Source organism: Papaver somniferum, unplaced genomic scaffold (genome assembly GCF_003573695.1).
Source record: "Papaver somniferum cultivar HN1 unplaced genomic scaffold, ASM357369v1 unplaced-scaffold_0, whole genome shotgun sequence".
Lineage (NCBI taxonomy): Eukaryota > Viridiplantae > Streptophyta > Magnoliopsida > Ranunculales > Papaveraceae > Papaver > Papaver somniferum.
The window spans coordinates 327,781-344,652 of NW_020618823.1; positions in this window are offsets into that span (position 1 = coordinate 327,781).

The window sequence follows — 16,872 nt, forward strand, 5'->3', positions numbered from 1 at the left end:
CTGTTGCCCCATTTCCTCAGAGATTGATCTATCAACAGAAAAGTACTCATTACAATGAGATGTTAGATCTGTTCAAGAGAGTCAACATCAACATTCCTTTTCTTGAAGCAATCAAGCAAATCACTGCTTATGCCAAATTCCTCAAAGACTTGTGTACTCAAAAGCGCAAGCTCAATGTGCACAAACGTGCTTTCTTAGCTGAGCAGGTGAGTTCCATCATTCTGAACAAAACTCCACCCAAGTTTAGGGATCCAGAATGTCCAACAATTTCTTGCACTATAGGAGAACACACGGTCAATAAAGCGTTATTAGACCTGGGTGCAAGTGTTAACCTTCTGCCATATTCTGTTTATGAGCAGTTACGTCTTGGGGAGTTGAAGCCAACATCTATCACTCTACAACTGGCAGACCGATCTGTCAAGATTCCTCGTGGAGTGGTCGAAGACGTTTTGATCAAGGTTGACAAATTCTATTTTCCCGTAGACTTCATTGTCTTAGACACTCAACCTGTACAAAACCCAGACTGTCACATTCCAGTCATCTTAGGACGTCCTTTCTTAGCTACGTCTAATGCGATTATTAATTGTCGTAACAGAATGTTGAAACTGTCTTCTGGCAACATGACGATAGAATTGAATGTGTTCGATATTAGTCAACAACCTGTGAATCTTGATGATGATGTGCATGAAGTTAATATGATTGAAGGATTAATACAAGATTCGTTGACTAACATTCTATCCGTCGATCCCTTTCAAGCATGTATGGAGAACTTTAACTCAGATTCCTATGATGATGCATACTGTAGTGACGTCCTATCTCTGCTCGAATCTGTACCTCAAATGGACGTCACTGAAAGGAAATATGAAGTGGAACCACCCTTACTCTCTGATTTCAAGCTCATTCCATCCATTGTTGAGCCACCCAAGCTTGAATTGAAAACATTGCCTAGTACGTTGAAGTACGCATTCCTAGGTTCTTATGATACTTTACCTGTCATTATTTCATCATGTTTAGACACGGAACAGGAAAGTAAGCTTTTAGAAGTACTTAAGGAACACAAGGAGGCATTAGGATGGACCATCTCAGACCTCAAAGGAATAAGTCCTACCATTTGCATGCACCACATTAATCTCGAAGAGAGTGCCAAACCATCTAGGGAAATGCAAAGGAGACTTAATCCTAACATGAGAGATGTAGTCAAAGGAGAAATCCTGAAACTGCTTGATGCGGGTATCATATACCCAATTCCCGATAGCAACTGGGTTAGTCCCATTCAAGTTGTGCCTAAGAAGTCAGGCATTACTGTAGTTCAGAACGACAAGAATGAATTAGTCCATACTCGTACAACCACAGGATGGCGAGTATGCATCGACTACAGGAAGTTGAACACAGTAACAAGGAAGGATCACTTCCCGCTCCCTTTCATTGACCAAATGCTAGAATGTGTGTCTGGACACAATCACTACTGTTTTCTAGATGGCTTTTCCGGTTATAACCAAATTCACATTGCTCCGGAAGATCAGGAAAAAACTACATTCACGTGTCCATTTGGGACGTTTGCTTATAGACATATGCCCTTCGGGTTGTGTAATGCACCTGCTACTTTTCAGCGTTGCATGATGAGCATTTTTTCTGACATGATAGATAGTTTTCTCGAGATCTTTATGGATGATTTCTCTGTTTTTGGTTCCTCGTTTGACGAATGTTTGAAGCATCTTGCCCTCGTGATATCCAGATGTAAAGAAAAGAACCTTGTTCTAAATTGGGAAAAATGCCATTTTATGGTGAATTCAGGAATAGTTCTAGGACACATCATCTCAGAAAAAGGAATTGAAGTGGATAAAGCTAAAGTTGACCTCATTCAACATCTACCACAACCTCGCTCTGTGAAGGAGATCAGATCATTTCTAGGTCATGCTGGTTTTTACCGGCGATTCATCAAAGATTTCAGCAAAATCTCCAGACCTCTGTGCAGTCTTCTCTCCAAAGATGTTGCCTTCAATTTTGATGCTGCTTGTGTGAAGGCATGGGAGGAATTAAAAACCCTTCTCACCACCGCTCATATAGTCCGACCACCCGATTGGAAGCTTCCGTTCGAACTTATGTGTGATGCCTCTGATTATGCTGTTGGTGCTGTTTTAGGACAGCGAGTTGATAGACTACCATATGTGATATACTATGCTAGCAAAACCCTTAATGATGCCCAACTCAATTATTCAACTACCGAGAAGGAATTGCTTGCCGTCGTTTTCGCATTAGACAAGTTTAGATCTTATCTGATAGGGTCTAAGATCATCATATACACAGACCATGCGGCTTTGAAGTATCTTCTTTCCAAGAAGGATGCTAAAGCTCGCCTTATTCGATGGATACTATTATTACAGGAATTCGATCTCGAAATCCGTGATAAGAAAGGTTGTGAGAATGTGGTTGCTGATCATTTGTCTAGATTAACTAGAGTCTATTGATGAATTTGAGCTGATTAGAGAATCATTCCCAGATGAACAGCTGATGTCTATCTCAGACCTTCCTTGGTTTGATGATATTGTTAACTACCTCGCTACAGGTAGGATTCCCTCACGTTGGTCGAGACAAGACCGCTCTAAATTCCTGGCTGAAGTTAAACATTTCCTTTGGGATGACCCATATTTGTTTAAATACTGCCCAGACCAAATCATTAGGAAATGTGTCCCCAACACCGAACAGAAAGATGTGATATCTTTTTGTCATGACCAAGCCTGTGGAGGCCATTTCAGTGCCAAGAAAACCGCTGCAAAGATCTTGCAGTGTGGGTTCTATTGGCCATCGTTGTTCAAGGACTGCCATGATTACTGTGTTGCCTGTGAACGTTGTCAGAAGCTGGGAAGCATTTCAAGGAGAAACATGATGCCATTGAATCCTATTCTGATTGTTGAGATTTTTGATGTTTGGGGGATCGACTTCATGGGTCCATTTCCCATGTCTGACAGCAAGTTGTACATCTTAGTCGCCGTTGACTACGTCTCCAAGTGGGTAGAAGCCATCGAAACCAGAACAAATGACCACAAGGTGGTACTTTCCTTTTTAAAGGAAAACATATTTTCACGTTTTGGTACCCCGAGAGCTATCATCAGTGACGGTGGTTCACATTTCTGCAATAGGCACTTCGAGTTTTTAGTACGCAAGTATGGAATAACTCACAAGGTTGCTACTCCGTACCACCCTCAGACCAGTGGACAAGTGGAAGTGTCTAATAGGGAAATCAAGCACATTCTAGAAAAGACGGTTAACCCGTCTAGGAAAGATTGGTCAATAAGTTTGAATGATGCTTTGTGGGCCTATAGAACAGCGTATAAGACACCAATTGGAATGTCCCCCTATCGTCTAGTGTATGGAAAGCCGTGCCATCTTCCTGTGGAGTTAGAACATCGAGCTTATTGGGCAATCAAGCAACTGAACTTTTCACTGGACGAAGCTGGAATTCAACGGAAACTTCAACTCAACGAGTTGGAAGAATTGAGAAATGAGGCTTATGACAGTGCCAGGTTATATAAGCAGAAATGAAGATATTTCATGACAAGCGTATTCTACGCAAATCCTTCACTCCTGGTCAGAAAGTCTTGCTGTATGACTCCCGGTTACATCTTTTTCCAGGAAAACTGCGTTCCAGATGGAAGGGACCGTACCTAGTACGCACAGTTTTCCCTCATGGAGCTGTAGAGCTTGAAGATGTCTCCAACAAGAACATTTTCAAAGTCAACGGGCAGAGATTAAAACCATTCCTTGAACCATTCCCACCCGACACTGAAACAACCAACCTGGAGGACCCAGTCTATGTGGACTAAGTTGGTCCACCCTTGTACATAAGTAGCTGCGTCTTCTTCCCCGTTGAAAACCAAAAAGCCTTTTTCCCTAAAAAAACAAAAAGTTTTCACTCCCGACAAAACCAAATTTTTCCCAAAAAGTCCAATCCCATTAAAAACCAAATTTTCTTGTAGATAATGTGTTAGTTAAATTTCCTTTTGTATATATTTTGTTCTCATCCATTGTGACTCCGAATATGTTGGAGTTTTGCCTTGGATAACGGAGTTTTAATTCTGCTTTCGCCGAAATCGGGTATTCTCTCTCCTTTTACTCTACTCAGCATGTCCCTTTCCATATGCTGCATTTTAATTCTTTCCATATTTTTAAACATTGAGGACAATGTTTAGTTTAGGTTTGGGGGTATAGAGTAGATACCACGATAATATGCCATAATTGAAAACAAGAACTCCTTCTTTTTGAAAAATTTAAAAATTCCAAAAAAAAAAAAATTAAAAAATTAAAAAAAAAAAAAATCATAAAAATGGAGCTCATTTACCTTGAAATGTTGACTCTTGTGCAAATATGTAATTATTAGGAGTCTTAGTCTAGATATTTAGGCACCCTGATTCTAGCACAATTCACATGTGATAAGAAACTTGCACGCGCACGATCTACCAATACATGTATAGCCTCGATCTTCAAGGTGTTTGATAGGAAGTTAGATTGCCAATCACTTTAGAATACTGAATGAGACTTGACTAGCTTGTTCTTTGGTTGGCTGGGATAGAAGTTGGAGGATACGTTAAGAAAAGCAACCATAGAATTTGACCGGATGCATTCGATAAGGGCCACCTCTTGCTTAGAGTCATGTAATTATGTTTTTCTTTTTTGTTCATGTATCAAAAGTGTCACTATGTTGTAAAGATCAAAGTTATTTTTCCAAAAAAAAAAAAAAAAAAAAAAAAAAAAGAAAAAAAAAAGAAAAAAAATAAAATAAAATAAAATCAATCAAGTATTTATTTATTCCATGTTTTGTCATGTTAAAGACAATAGTTCTCTCTTGTTCCAAAAATAAAAGAGAGTAATCAATGTAAATAAGAGTCATGTACAGAGTCATCTTTTTGTTGTAAATAGTCTTGTAATAAGCAAGGAGGGTGCAGCCATCGATGTATAACGCGGGTAAACTGAAATATCACCAACTCATTGGGTGAACATTCACAATTCTCGTAAAGCCGGACAGCTAGCTTGGCTTAGAATTCGGTTCTTAGCCTAAAAACTATCTCTTGGTGATTAGTAGTCATAACTTCAGGTCATTCTAGACACATGTGTAGATACACTTTACACTCTTATCACATGTCTTTTTTTGTTATCAGTGCTAGAATTGTGCCTTAGATAGCTAGATTGACATCTCCATTTTGCTGTGAGCTTAAACTGTCTTGCACATGTCACATTTGATGGAATCTGAGCTTATATTTTGACCTAGAACTTTGTAGGTACGTTCTAAGCAAACCTTCACGAGACTTCACTCGTCCACTAGGGACACTTAGTGGTTTAAAAGGCTTAGTGCATATGCTAAATGCATTCGAGAGACCAGCGACAGTGGTATAGGTAGGATTTCTTTAGTTTTGTTTTACTTGAGGACAAGTAAAATTCAGGTTTGGGGGTATTTGATGAGTCCTAAAAAGTGCATATTTCTATATCTTTTTGTTGGCATTTAACTCATCTTTTGTGCATTAATTCTACATTTTATCCCATATTCTGTATTTTCTTCGTTTTCAAGAATAAATATTTTTATTAACTAATTTTGCATTTTTAGGTAATAAATAAAGTTTGGATGAGTTGCGGAGCGAAAAGAACAGAAAAATAGTGAAAAGTCGGGAGGAATTACGCAAGGAAGCTGTGAAGAATGATGTGCGGAAGACCAAAAAGGGTAGAAATGGGCTTTAAGAAGAAATTTGTTCTTAAAGAAGAAGTTGGCTCAAGATTTTCCAAGCCCAAACTCATTTCTCAAACCCATATTCTAAACCCAAAATCCTAAAACCCAAATCCATACCCGTCTCGGATTTCAGCCGTCGGATTTATTCTCAGAAACATCCTACGGTCGCTCCCTTTCTGTGCATCAAAGTTTGATATATCTGCTTCACACTACAGTACCTAACTCCATCAAATGCCGTTCGTTTCATTGTATCCCTTCATCCGACGGTCGCTCCTCGCCTGCCTCCGAATCTCCGTCAGATCTACCTACCATCTTATCATCCTACGGCCCTGATCGCATAACATCTTCACTCGCTGAAACTGCCCAACACCCTAACATCCGAGCCATATACCCCTACCAAACACCCCCTTCTCCTTCTTCCATCGACCTCTCCCCCTCCATGCCTGTTGCAGACCACCACCACCTTCTCCACCTGCTCTGCCTTCACCACCACCACTCCCTACGCCACCAAACCATCCCTAAACCTAAACCCATCATTGCCAACACGTCCTATTTCTTTATCAACCACTAATTCTCCAATTTCTCACCTTTCTTCTCACTGAAACCCTAGGTGAGAAATTGGGGATATAAGTGATGTTAAAGCAGAAATTGAAGCAAGAAATGAACCAGGAGAAGAAATTGGAGAGTGGGTCGACGAGTTGGAGTGAATATCTCATCTAAATTAGGTAAATCAATTTTACCTAATTTCTGTTTTTGGGGGAAAGTTGCTGGAACCTAATTTGGATTTTTGGAGTATATATTTGTATAATTATGTTGTATCAAGAAAAAGGAGGACGATATATCTCTCTGGACTAGCCAGAAGAGAATTGAAACAATTTTATTTTGCAATTCCAAATTCCAGTTCTTTATGCAGTTAACATTTGATTGTGTATGTTGTTTTGATTTATCTTCAATGCTGTATATTGTGTTTAGATTATCATATGTGATGAATGTTAATGTTGTTTACATGCTTAGCATGAGCTAAACTGCACTAGCTAAGGCTCAGATGAATCCTAGTGCACTGTTGAATGATGTATTGCTAGGATAGTTATCTTGATGCCTGTTTTGCTTGAGCAATGGGAAGTAATCAGTGCTCTGGTATGCCTGTGATTGACTGTGCTGTCAAAAGACAGTCAATACTAGGGGCATATCAGTGAGCAAGCTGATTTTCCTCCCATTCTAATATATGCTCAAGGTCTTCAACTCAACCTAGAATTTCATTGCTTGATTAGGTCACAAGGTGGATTCTAAGCCTTGGCTTAGCCACAAATCTTTTTACAGTCACTTATAATTTCAAGCCTGTTTTGATTCCCTGCTCAGTTAAATTTCTTAGCCATCTTGTTCAGTTTTTCTTGCAAATTGTAGCTGTTGTGCATTTAAATCAGTGCACAAACTCCTCCCTGCCCTTGGCTTACAACCTTGGTTCTTAACTGTTTTGCCATATTGCTTTCCTGTTTTGGTTCTTAAATGTCATGTCATTTGCTTTGCTTTGTTAACTGTTTTCCCATCTTTGCATCTGCCTTATTGCTTTGCCTTGCTCACTGCCATAGTGCTTTTCACCCATTGATAGCTTAGGATAATTTCTTTTGTGCTCCTACTCCCTGTGGACTGATTCCTTGCTTATTTTCTATACTAAAACTTGGCCTTGTATACTTGCAAGTCTTTTGTGTGTCTTTACCATCCACACCATAACAACACTCGCACACTGAAATCACATGAATATATAAGAAAATGGAATAGAAAAGTGAAGTGTGCAAATGTTGACTAAAGCGAAAGATGTTACCCACAATACTTGTATGAATGTCGTCAAAGGAGATTTATTTATAGCGCACTAGTAGGGAGAAGCACCCATTTAACTTGACCACATGATTAGATACTCTAAGCGCATGTTCCTTTTCAGCAAGTACATGATAGTTGCCTTGGATCCTGCGTTCCACGCATTCTTAGGCAACAAAGACAGGGACAACGTTTCACACATACTGCTATCCAAGTGTCAAGAACCTCATCAATAGTCTTTTTGACTTGCTATATAATTATGATATGGTTTTTGTTTTCATCGACTATGATTATCCGCGATTCCGGACATACCATTTATTAGTGTCTATAAATGAAGAGGAGCCTTATATTTTTTTTTCTTTTTTTTTTCTTTTTCGGCTCACTCTTTATAAGTGTTAGACAATTGTATATGGGGATTTCAAATACTCAACCAATGATTACCTTGCTACAACATCCACGGTAGTATCAGGATCCCACCAAATCACTTTAGAAAAACATAAACTGCAAAAATAAAAAGAAAGTAATTCAGTAATGATTGCGAGGATGACTCTCTCAAACGACTACCATAGTTTAGTTTCGCATTCAATTATGAACGTAAATTTTTTAAGGATTGAAATAAATGGAACTTAATCTATAGCCGTAAGAACTTTTTTCAACCTTAAAAAGGTTTAGAGTGTCGTCCTAAATAGCTCATAATTAACTTCAAAAAATGAAGTCTCAAGAATGCAAGAAATCAAAGAGTATTATTATTATTATTATTATTATTTTGTTTTTTATATTTTTTTATTATTTTATATGTAATCCAAACATGCTTAACTACTCCCCCACACTTAAACTCAACATTGTCCTCAATGTTCAAAACCGAAAATTCTGATTTCTGACATAACAGCCCTGAAAAACTCGAAAACTGTACAAATGGGTAGGGAACTAGGACAAACATCATAACTGAAAGTTGTTCGCCTACATATTTTATATAAGGTGTAAAAAGGGCACATTATTTCGATAAATGGTCTGACTTTAATGGCCTCCGGACTGACTGACATGCAATTTGAAAAAGTTCTGGAAAAATACCAAAACTCAAATGTCCAGTCCTATCGCTCCAACTTAACAATTTCAAATTCAGATTTTGCTTTTGTAAAAGAAAGGTATGTATGTCCTCTTTAAAAGTTGGAGTCAACCACTCAAATCGGACTCCGTACGAAGTCTCGAGAGCTATTTTCGTGACAAGTGCGCAGTCAGAATTTTCTGACAAGAATTCGTCAAAACTTTCATTATAGATATTGGACTTTGTAAAATCTAAGATGGGAATGCAAGATATGATATGAAAAACTAAGAAAATTAAAAACAAAAGGGATAAAGATACAAAACCTATGGGTTTCCTCCCACGCAGCGCTTGGTTTAACGTCGTCAAAGCCCGACGTTATTGTTATCGTCTGTACACCAACAATCTGAAAATTTGGTAATCCTTCCAAATAACAATCTTCAATTCAAATAATAGCTTCACAAAAACATTAGCACAAAATATAAATATTGAAGCTATCACTTTATTGAAGTTTCCCCCACACTTAGTCCTTTCTACACTCGGAAGTGGATAGAGAACATAGAATTCGGGAACTTCAAAAGGTTCCTCAGCTTGGTGAACCTGCACAATACTCGAATCAAACACATCAAGTGGTGGATACTTAGAGCAAAATAATCCGTTAAAACTTTAGAAGCACACAACTCCAATCCTAAGTGAGGTATTTTCTTAAAAGTTGGGTTAACAACTCTTTGAGAAGATACTTCCATTAGAGGAAAATGATCAATAGATATAGAATTATACAAAGGATTAGACAAACCTTGTATTGGATCCTCATCTTTCTTAATCAACAGTGAATTATTTACCTCAAGTATATCGTGGTCCTATATCGAGCTATTATTATCTATCTCAATTGGGTCTTCCACGACTTTAATCAATTTGGTTTCATTCTCAATCTCAATTTCTTCAACACTCTCGTCATCGGAATCGGAGTCCTCTCCTAGAACGTCCAGTTCATTGATGCAACTCCTAATTTCTTCGTTTGAGTACGTTACACCATTTATAACAATAGATATGTCATACCCAATCTCCTCCTTTTGAATACGCGAAGGATCATTATAAATATCCTGAGTTGGAATAATCGTATCATTGTTGCAAGGACTTTCAAAAGGTTTCTCATCTTCATCGGAATCTTCGTCATCCATAGGAATTTCAGAATTGTTTTGGTTTTGAGGCCAAACTTCTTCCTCATTCCCACCTTCACTAAGTTGAGAAATTTGTATTTTTAAGTTCTCCGCACGCCTTTCAATTTCCAGAAGTTGCTCATATTGTTTATCTTCAATTGTATGGAGCGCTTGTTGATGTTGTGCCATCGCTTGGAATTGGTCAAGACATTCATCAAAACCAACACCTTCACTCACCACACTATTTCCAGACCAAGTCTCCCCTTTTTGAATAGGTGAATGATCATAAAAACGATCAGGAGTTTGGTTAGATATATTGAAGTAAGATTCGGTTGACATATTGTTTTCCGCGCTTAGTTGCTCATTGAGTGACTCCACTGTGGAAATACTGGCATTTAAATAATGCATAATCTGATCCAACTTCTGTTCACGTTCAAGAGATAAACGATTAGATGCATAACTACCCACCCATCCTCGTGATTGTTCACTTACATACCCGTCATAAGGTTATTGATATGTATGTGAATATCCATAAGATTCAGTAGGATTTTGATCATAATCAAAAGACTGGTTTTGATTATACCCATAGGATGGTTGGGAGTTATCATATGAATGAGATTGAAAACCATACTGATTACCACTATTATATGATTGATCCTATGCTCCGTACATGTTATTTCCGTAAGGAAACATGACGACTCACAAGAAGAAAAGAGAAATAAAAGAAAAAATCTGAAAACAAAAACAAGCTAAAAAAATAAAAAATCAATTAGCAACTGCTCCCCGGCAGCGGCGCCAAAATTTGTATGGGTTGCCGTAGGCTCAACAAATTAATAAATATATTTCCCACTAATTAACTGGTAATATAGCGGTAGTAAGAAATCGTTCCCATAGAAAGCTGTGTAATTGATAGGTTATTTGTATTAGCAAAACAAAGTAAATAACAAAGGGGGTAGTAAGATAAATATAAAGACAATAAGAAAAAAGGGATGATCAAGGAATCCTTCGCGTTACCAAGTGTTAACGGATTAAAATACTTATCTATTGTTTGTAAGAACCATTCATCACCAACCGTAGAATAGCATCTAGCTCAGTGCTATCCCCAAAAATCCTTTTGCCATGGATACAGAAGCTCTCCAATATCAGATTCTATTCAACGAACCACCAAGTAGTATCTCACTCAAGGTGTAATTCAATCGAATGCTTTAAGCTTTGTGAATTAGGTTGATCCCAGTAGTTAAACTCTTAGATCAAGGTTTACTTGCTGGTGTTATCTTCACACATGATTCCTCCACAAAATCCCTCTGTAAGGTCTCGTGATTTCTACTTGTGTAGAGAGTTATTCGACGGTTACTTATCTCCTAACTTCCACTAGCAATAGAACGATCAATAGACTAATCTAGTATGCATCCTAAATCAATCTAACGATCACTCATAAACTTTAGATATGGTAAATATAAATGATGATGATAAAAAATCTCAATAGATTTGTATTATTAATAAAGCTTCATGCTTAGAACATTTAATTCATCCTTAATCAACAAAGGATTTAGTTTCTCATACTACAAAGAAGATGAATATTGGTGGTTTCCCCTTAAAGGGGTAAACCCTAGGTTTTGATGTAGAACTTGTGATATGATATGATAGATTCCCCTTTATACATAACCTAATACATTTTTTTAGGTTTACATTGCTTGGTCTCCAAGTATTTAGTTAGGTTTAAGAACCCAACCCGAAAATATGACCTAACGACTCCAAACGTGCCCTTAGGCCTTCCAAGGTGTGAATACACGTTTCCCAATTGATAAGTTCGCGTACCCAGTCCGAAAACTTCAAATTCCAGCAGATATTTTCGGAAATAAGTCTGCGAACCCCGTCCGCGAACTGAAACCCAGTTCGCGGACTTCATTGTCTTCGGTATTCAATGGAAACTGTTTTGGCCACAACTTCTTCATCCGAACTCGGAATAATCTCATACTTTTTGCATTCTTTTTATATTTCAATTATATTCAACATGGTGATGATAAATCCTTAATTGAATGAGTTAAGATTGGTCTTTGGCTTGTGTCTTGATTATGAGCGTTTTGCTCCTTTTCTTCGCACTTCTTCTACTTGTCTTGGACTTGGGCACTTGGATACTTGGAATACTTCTCTTACTAGATCTTTTCATAACTTTGTAGATAATTTTTGTATGATTCACCTAATTGAGACAAATAAGAGAAAACCAAAGTAATAATACGAAAATATGCAAGAATAATAGCTAAAGCAAGTATGGAATGGATACTAAAATCATATGAATTATGCACTTATCAGTAAACGAGGAAACATATCTGCCATCCCTTCTTGTACTTAATGAGAATGTTGAAACTCATCAAGTAAGACATCCACTTCATGTGTCGGGCTTGTTGTAGTTTCCTCTGAGCGTGTAGATACTCCAATAATTTGAGATATGAATGTACCACTACTTCTTTACCTAAGAGATACACTCTCGAATGCTTGATACATTGATATAAAGCATAAAATTCTTTGTCATAAGGTGCGTAGTTCTTAATAGCACCTGAGAACAATTCTTAATGGTACTCCACTGGTTTACCATCCTGTAACAACACTCCTCCCAATGCATAGTTAGAAGCGTCGGTCTCAACTTCAAAAGTACGCTGCAAGTTAGGCAATCCCAACACCGGTGCTTCTGAAATCTTCATTTTTTAGTAACTGAAAAGCGTCTTCATGGGTTTGCTTCCATTCAAACTTTGACTTAACTCCCGTCAAGCCATGTAATGGTCCTGCAATATTCGAAAAATGCCGGATAAACTTACGCAAGTAGGTGCAAGCCCTTAAAAAACTCATGATTTCAGTTACAATACTAGGTCTAGGCCACTTATAGTGATCACTTCGACCTTCCTTGGATCAATCTTCCGTTATACACCACCAACAATGAATCCGAGATATACCAACTCCTTCTTCCTAAACTCACAATTTTTTACGTTCAATTTCAGTTGGCCTTCATGTAACACTTTAAACACCTTCTCAACGTGAATGAGATGCTATTCCCAAGTTATTATGTATATTAGGATATCATCCAAGTAAACAAACACAAAATCTTCTATAAAAGGTCGTAATAAATCATTCATCAAACGCATAAACGTCGCTGGAGCATTACACAAACCAAAAGGCATCACCAACCATTCGAAAATCCTTGTTTGGCCTTGAAAGCAGTTTTCCATGTATCATCTTTTCGAACTCTCATCTGGTGATATCCGAATTTGAAATCTAACTTTTTAAAGACTCGAGATTTTTCCAACTGATCCATTATGTCGTCTATCCTAGGTAAAGGGTAACGATTCTTGATTTTGATATTTTTCAATGTTATATAATCAATACACATGTGCCAGCCTCCATCTTTCTATGGAACCAACAACACTGCTGATCCACAAGGTGGAGCACTTGGTACTATCATTCCTAATTCTAGAAGTTCCTGGACTTGTTTCTTGATCTCATTAGATTCCTCTACGGTCGTGCGATAAAGACCTACATTAGGAGGAGAGCTCTCTCCGGTCAACATAATTTCATGCTCCACACTCCTCTTTGGCGATAACCCCGTGACATCAGAAAATAAATCCTTGTACTTCAACTTCAACCTTTCTAGGTCATCTTCTTGTTGTGCAGTCAAGGCTTCCAAACAAACTTTACTCGGCTTCTCCTCAAGAGAACGGATCACAAGGAGAATGAACTTTGTGTTAGCATTCACCAACCGCTTAGCCTGAGTGGCTGTGATCAAGCTTGCTCCCTCAAGAGGAGAGTCAATAGCCCGAATCACAAAACTTTCTCCATCTTCGGTAAAGGTATACTTTTGTTCCCTCATGTATAGAGTTGCATCTCTATCTCATAGGTAAGGACTACCTAATACCACCTGACAAACATCCAAAGGAACTGCATCGTATATAACTTCGTCAATATATGACTCATCTAGAACAAATTTGAACGTGCACTGCTGTGAAACTTGTAAGCCACCATCCTTTTGAAGCCATCCTAAAGGGTATGGTTTTGGATGTTTGAAAGTCTTCAAACCTAAATTCTGCACCAAAGAATTTAAAAGTAAATTCTTTTGACTTCCCGGGTCAATAACAACATCAACTAGTGATGTTTTGACTTGCATCTTCACTGTGAATAGTCGCTCCCTAAGGTCATCTTTTTAAGGTCTTACTTTTTCCCCTGTCATAATAGAGATCTTTGAATTGGGTTCCGTTAGTCCATGAACTTCTTTTGGAGTTTGAGCGACTAGTGCTGCTGTTTGAGGGTGAAAACGGTTTCTGCTGATTTTGGTAATTTCGGGTGTGTGGGTGAGAAACGAATTTAAACCCTAAACAATGTACTGCAAGGGAGTACTTTAGATTTGGGAGATCAATCTGTACAAATCCGGCCTAAACCAAGAAATGGATGTTCCAGACTTGCTTCGGTCACAAGTGAAGGAGAATGGTTGGTTTTGGGGAGGGAAGCGAAGAAAGTGTTGAGACCAGAATAGTTGATTCTGGAAGAGTAGTTGTTTTGTACGACTTGTATCAGAAAGTGGGAAGCTAACAGATGAAAATCTAGCAAATATTTTCTGAGTGTTGTATGCTCCTGACCTGAACTTGTTGTTCAGTGGAAATAGGTAATGCCTATTTATACAAGTCGAGGTGAAACGTACTCTGGTCTCATTAAGAAATGGAAAACGGGTGAGTAAATGGGAGGATGTGGTAACTGGTAACGCCTGGAATTGATGTTCCATAAAAGAAAGCATTTCACCATTACTCCCTGTATTTACTAACCGCCTCATCCTTATGACACTTTCTTATAACGGGCGTAGTGTACGCCGCACGCTGTAAACCGCCAAACCAATACCCAATGAGCATCCCCCAGTTTGTGACATGCGTTGATGTCTCGAGTGTTTTCATGGAAAACATGTAACACGTTGTTGTTGTCTGGCAAGTTGAGCTTGGAAGACTTGTCGGCTCGGTGGTGACCTTCGACGGTCGAGATTTTGCATCTTAAGAGGAAAGGTAGCCGTTGATTATTGCAACCTTTCGTTTGATAGCCAATGGCATGAAAGCATGATCAATATGGATTTAATATGGCCTACTTTAGGCGCGGCCAAAAGTTATGGTTTTGGCTTTGTTTAGGCGCGACCAAACTAGGGCCAAAGGTTTCCATGCGTTAGCTGGTAACCTTGGACGGCTAAGATCTGCACCTTAGATGAAAAGGTGGTCGTTGATTGTTGCAGACCTTCTTTTGGGTAGCTGCATAGGAAAGGCCGGTATGGCGTGGCGCGGCGAGGTGGTTGGCATTCCATTGGCACATGTGGCATGGCCAAAACTAGGGTTTGGGGCCAAAGGTTACCATGCGTTGTTTGGCAACCTTGGATGGATAGGATTCGTATCTAGGATGGAAGGGTGGCCGTTATTCGTCGCACGCCTTCGTTTTTGGTAGCCGTATAGGGAAGGCCGACATGGTATAGCGCGGCAAGGTGGTTGGCATGTCATTGATACATGTGGCATGGCATGCCTTGGCGCGATTTGGCGTGGACAAAACTAGGATTTTGGGCCAAAGGTTACCATGTGTTATTTGGCGACCTTAGACGGCTAGGATTTGCATCTAGGATTGAAGGGTGGTCGTTGATCGTCGCACGCCTTCGTTTTGGCATGGCATGCCTTGGCGCGGTTTGGCGTGGCCAAAACTAGGGTTTTGGGCCAAAGGTTACCATGCGTTGCTTGGAAACCTTGGACGGCTAGGATTCGCATCTAAGATTGAAGGGTGGCCGTTGATCGTCGCACGCCTTCATTTTGGTAGCCGCATAGGGAAGGCCGGCATGGTATGGCGCGGCAAGGTGGTTGGCATGCCATTGGCACATGTGGCATGGCATGCCTTGGCGCGGTTTGGTGTGTCCAAAACTAGGGTTTTGGTCCAAAGGTTACCATGCGTTGTATGGATACCTTGGACGGCTAGGATTTGCATCTAGGATTGAAGGGTGGTCGTTGATCATCGCACGCCTTCGTTTTGGTAGCCGCATAGGGAAGGCCGTCATGGTATGGCGCGACAAGGTGGTTGGCATGCCATTGGTACATGTGGCATGGCATGCCTTGGAGAGGTTTGGCATGGCCAAAACTAGGGTTTTGGGACAAAGGTTACTATGCGTTGTTTGGCGACCTTGGACGGCTAGGATTTGCATCTAGGATTGAAGGGTGGTCGTTGATCGTCGCACACCTTCGTTTTGGTAGCCGCATAAGGAAGGCCGGCATGGTGGGTCCAAGACAAATGACGCGGACGGATTGGCATAGTGGGGCCAAGGGTTTGGCACGGACGGCTTGGAATGGTGGGGCCAAGGAAAGGTGCGGTTGGCTTGGCATGGTGGGGCCAAGGAAAAAATGGCGCGGACGGCTTGGCATAGTGGGGCCAAGGGTTTGGCACGGACGGCTTGGAATGGTGGGGCCAAGGCAAGGTGCGGTTTGCTTGGCATGGTGGGGCCAAGGGTTTGGCATGCCATTGGCGCATGGTTCGGCTAGCATGGTTGGGGCCAAGGAAAGGGCCGGTTGGCTTGGCGTGGTGGGGCCAAGGGTTTGGCATGCCACTGGCGCATGGTGCGGCTAGCATGGTTGGCATGCCTTTGCGCGATAGACGTGGATGGCATGGTTTGCCATTGGCACAGTGGTGCGGCTGGCATGCCTTGGTGCGGAGATGTGGCTTGCATGGTTTTCCATCGGCACAGTAGTGCGGCTGGCATGGTTGGCATGCCTTGGCGCGGAGATGTGGCTGGCATGGTTTGCTATTGGCACAGTGGTGCGGCTGGCATAGTCGACATGCCTTGTCCTGGGATGTGGCTAGCATGGTTTACCATTGGCACAGTGGTGCGGATGTCATGCTTGGCATGCCTTGGCGCGGAGATGTGGCTGGCATGCTTTGCCATCGGCAAAGTGGTGCGGCTGGCATGGTTGGCATGCCTTGGCGCGGAGATGTGGCTGGCATGGTTTTCCATTGGCACAGTGGAGCGGCTGGCATGGTTGACATGCCTTGGCGCGGTAGCATGAGAATTAGGGTTTGGCATAGATGATGTCATTCGATGTTAAGGGTTCTGCCGTGGAACATGACCCATAAAAAAAAAG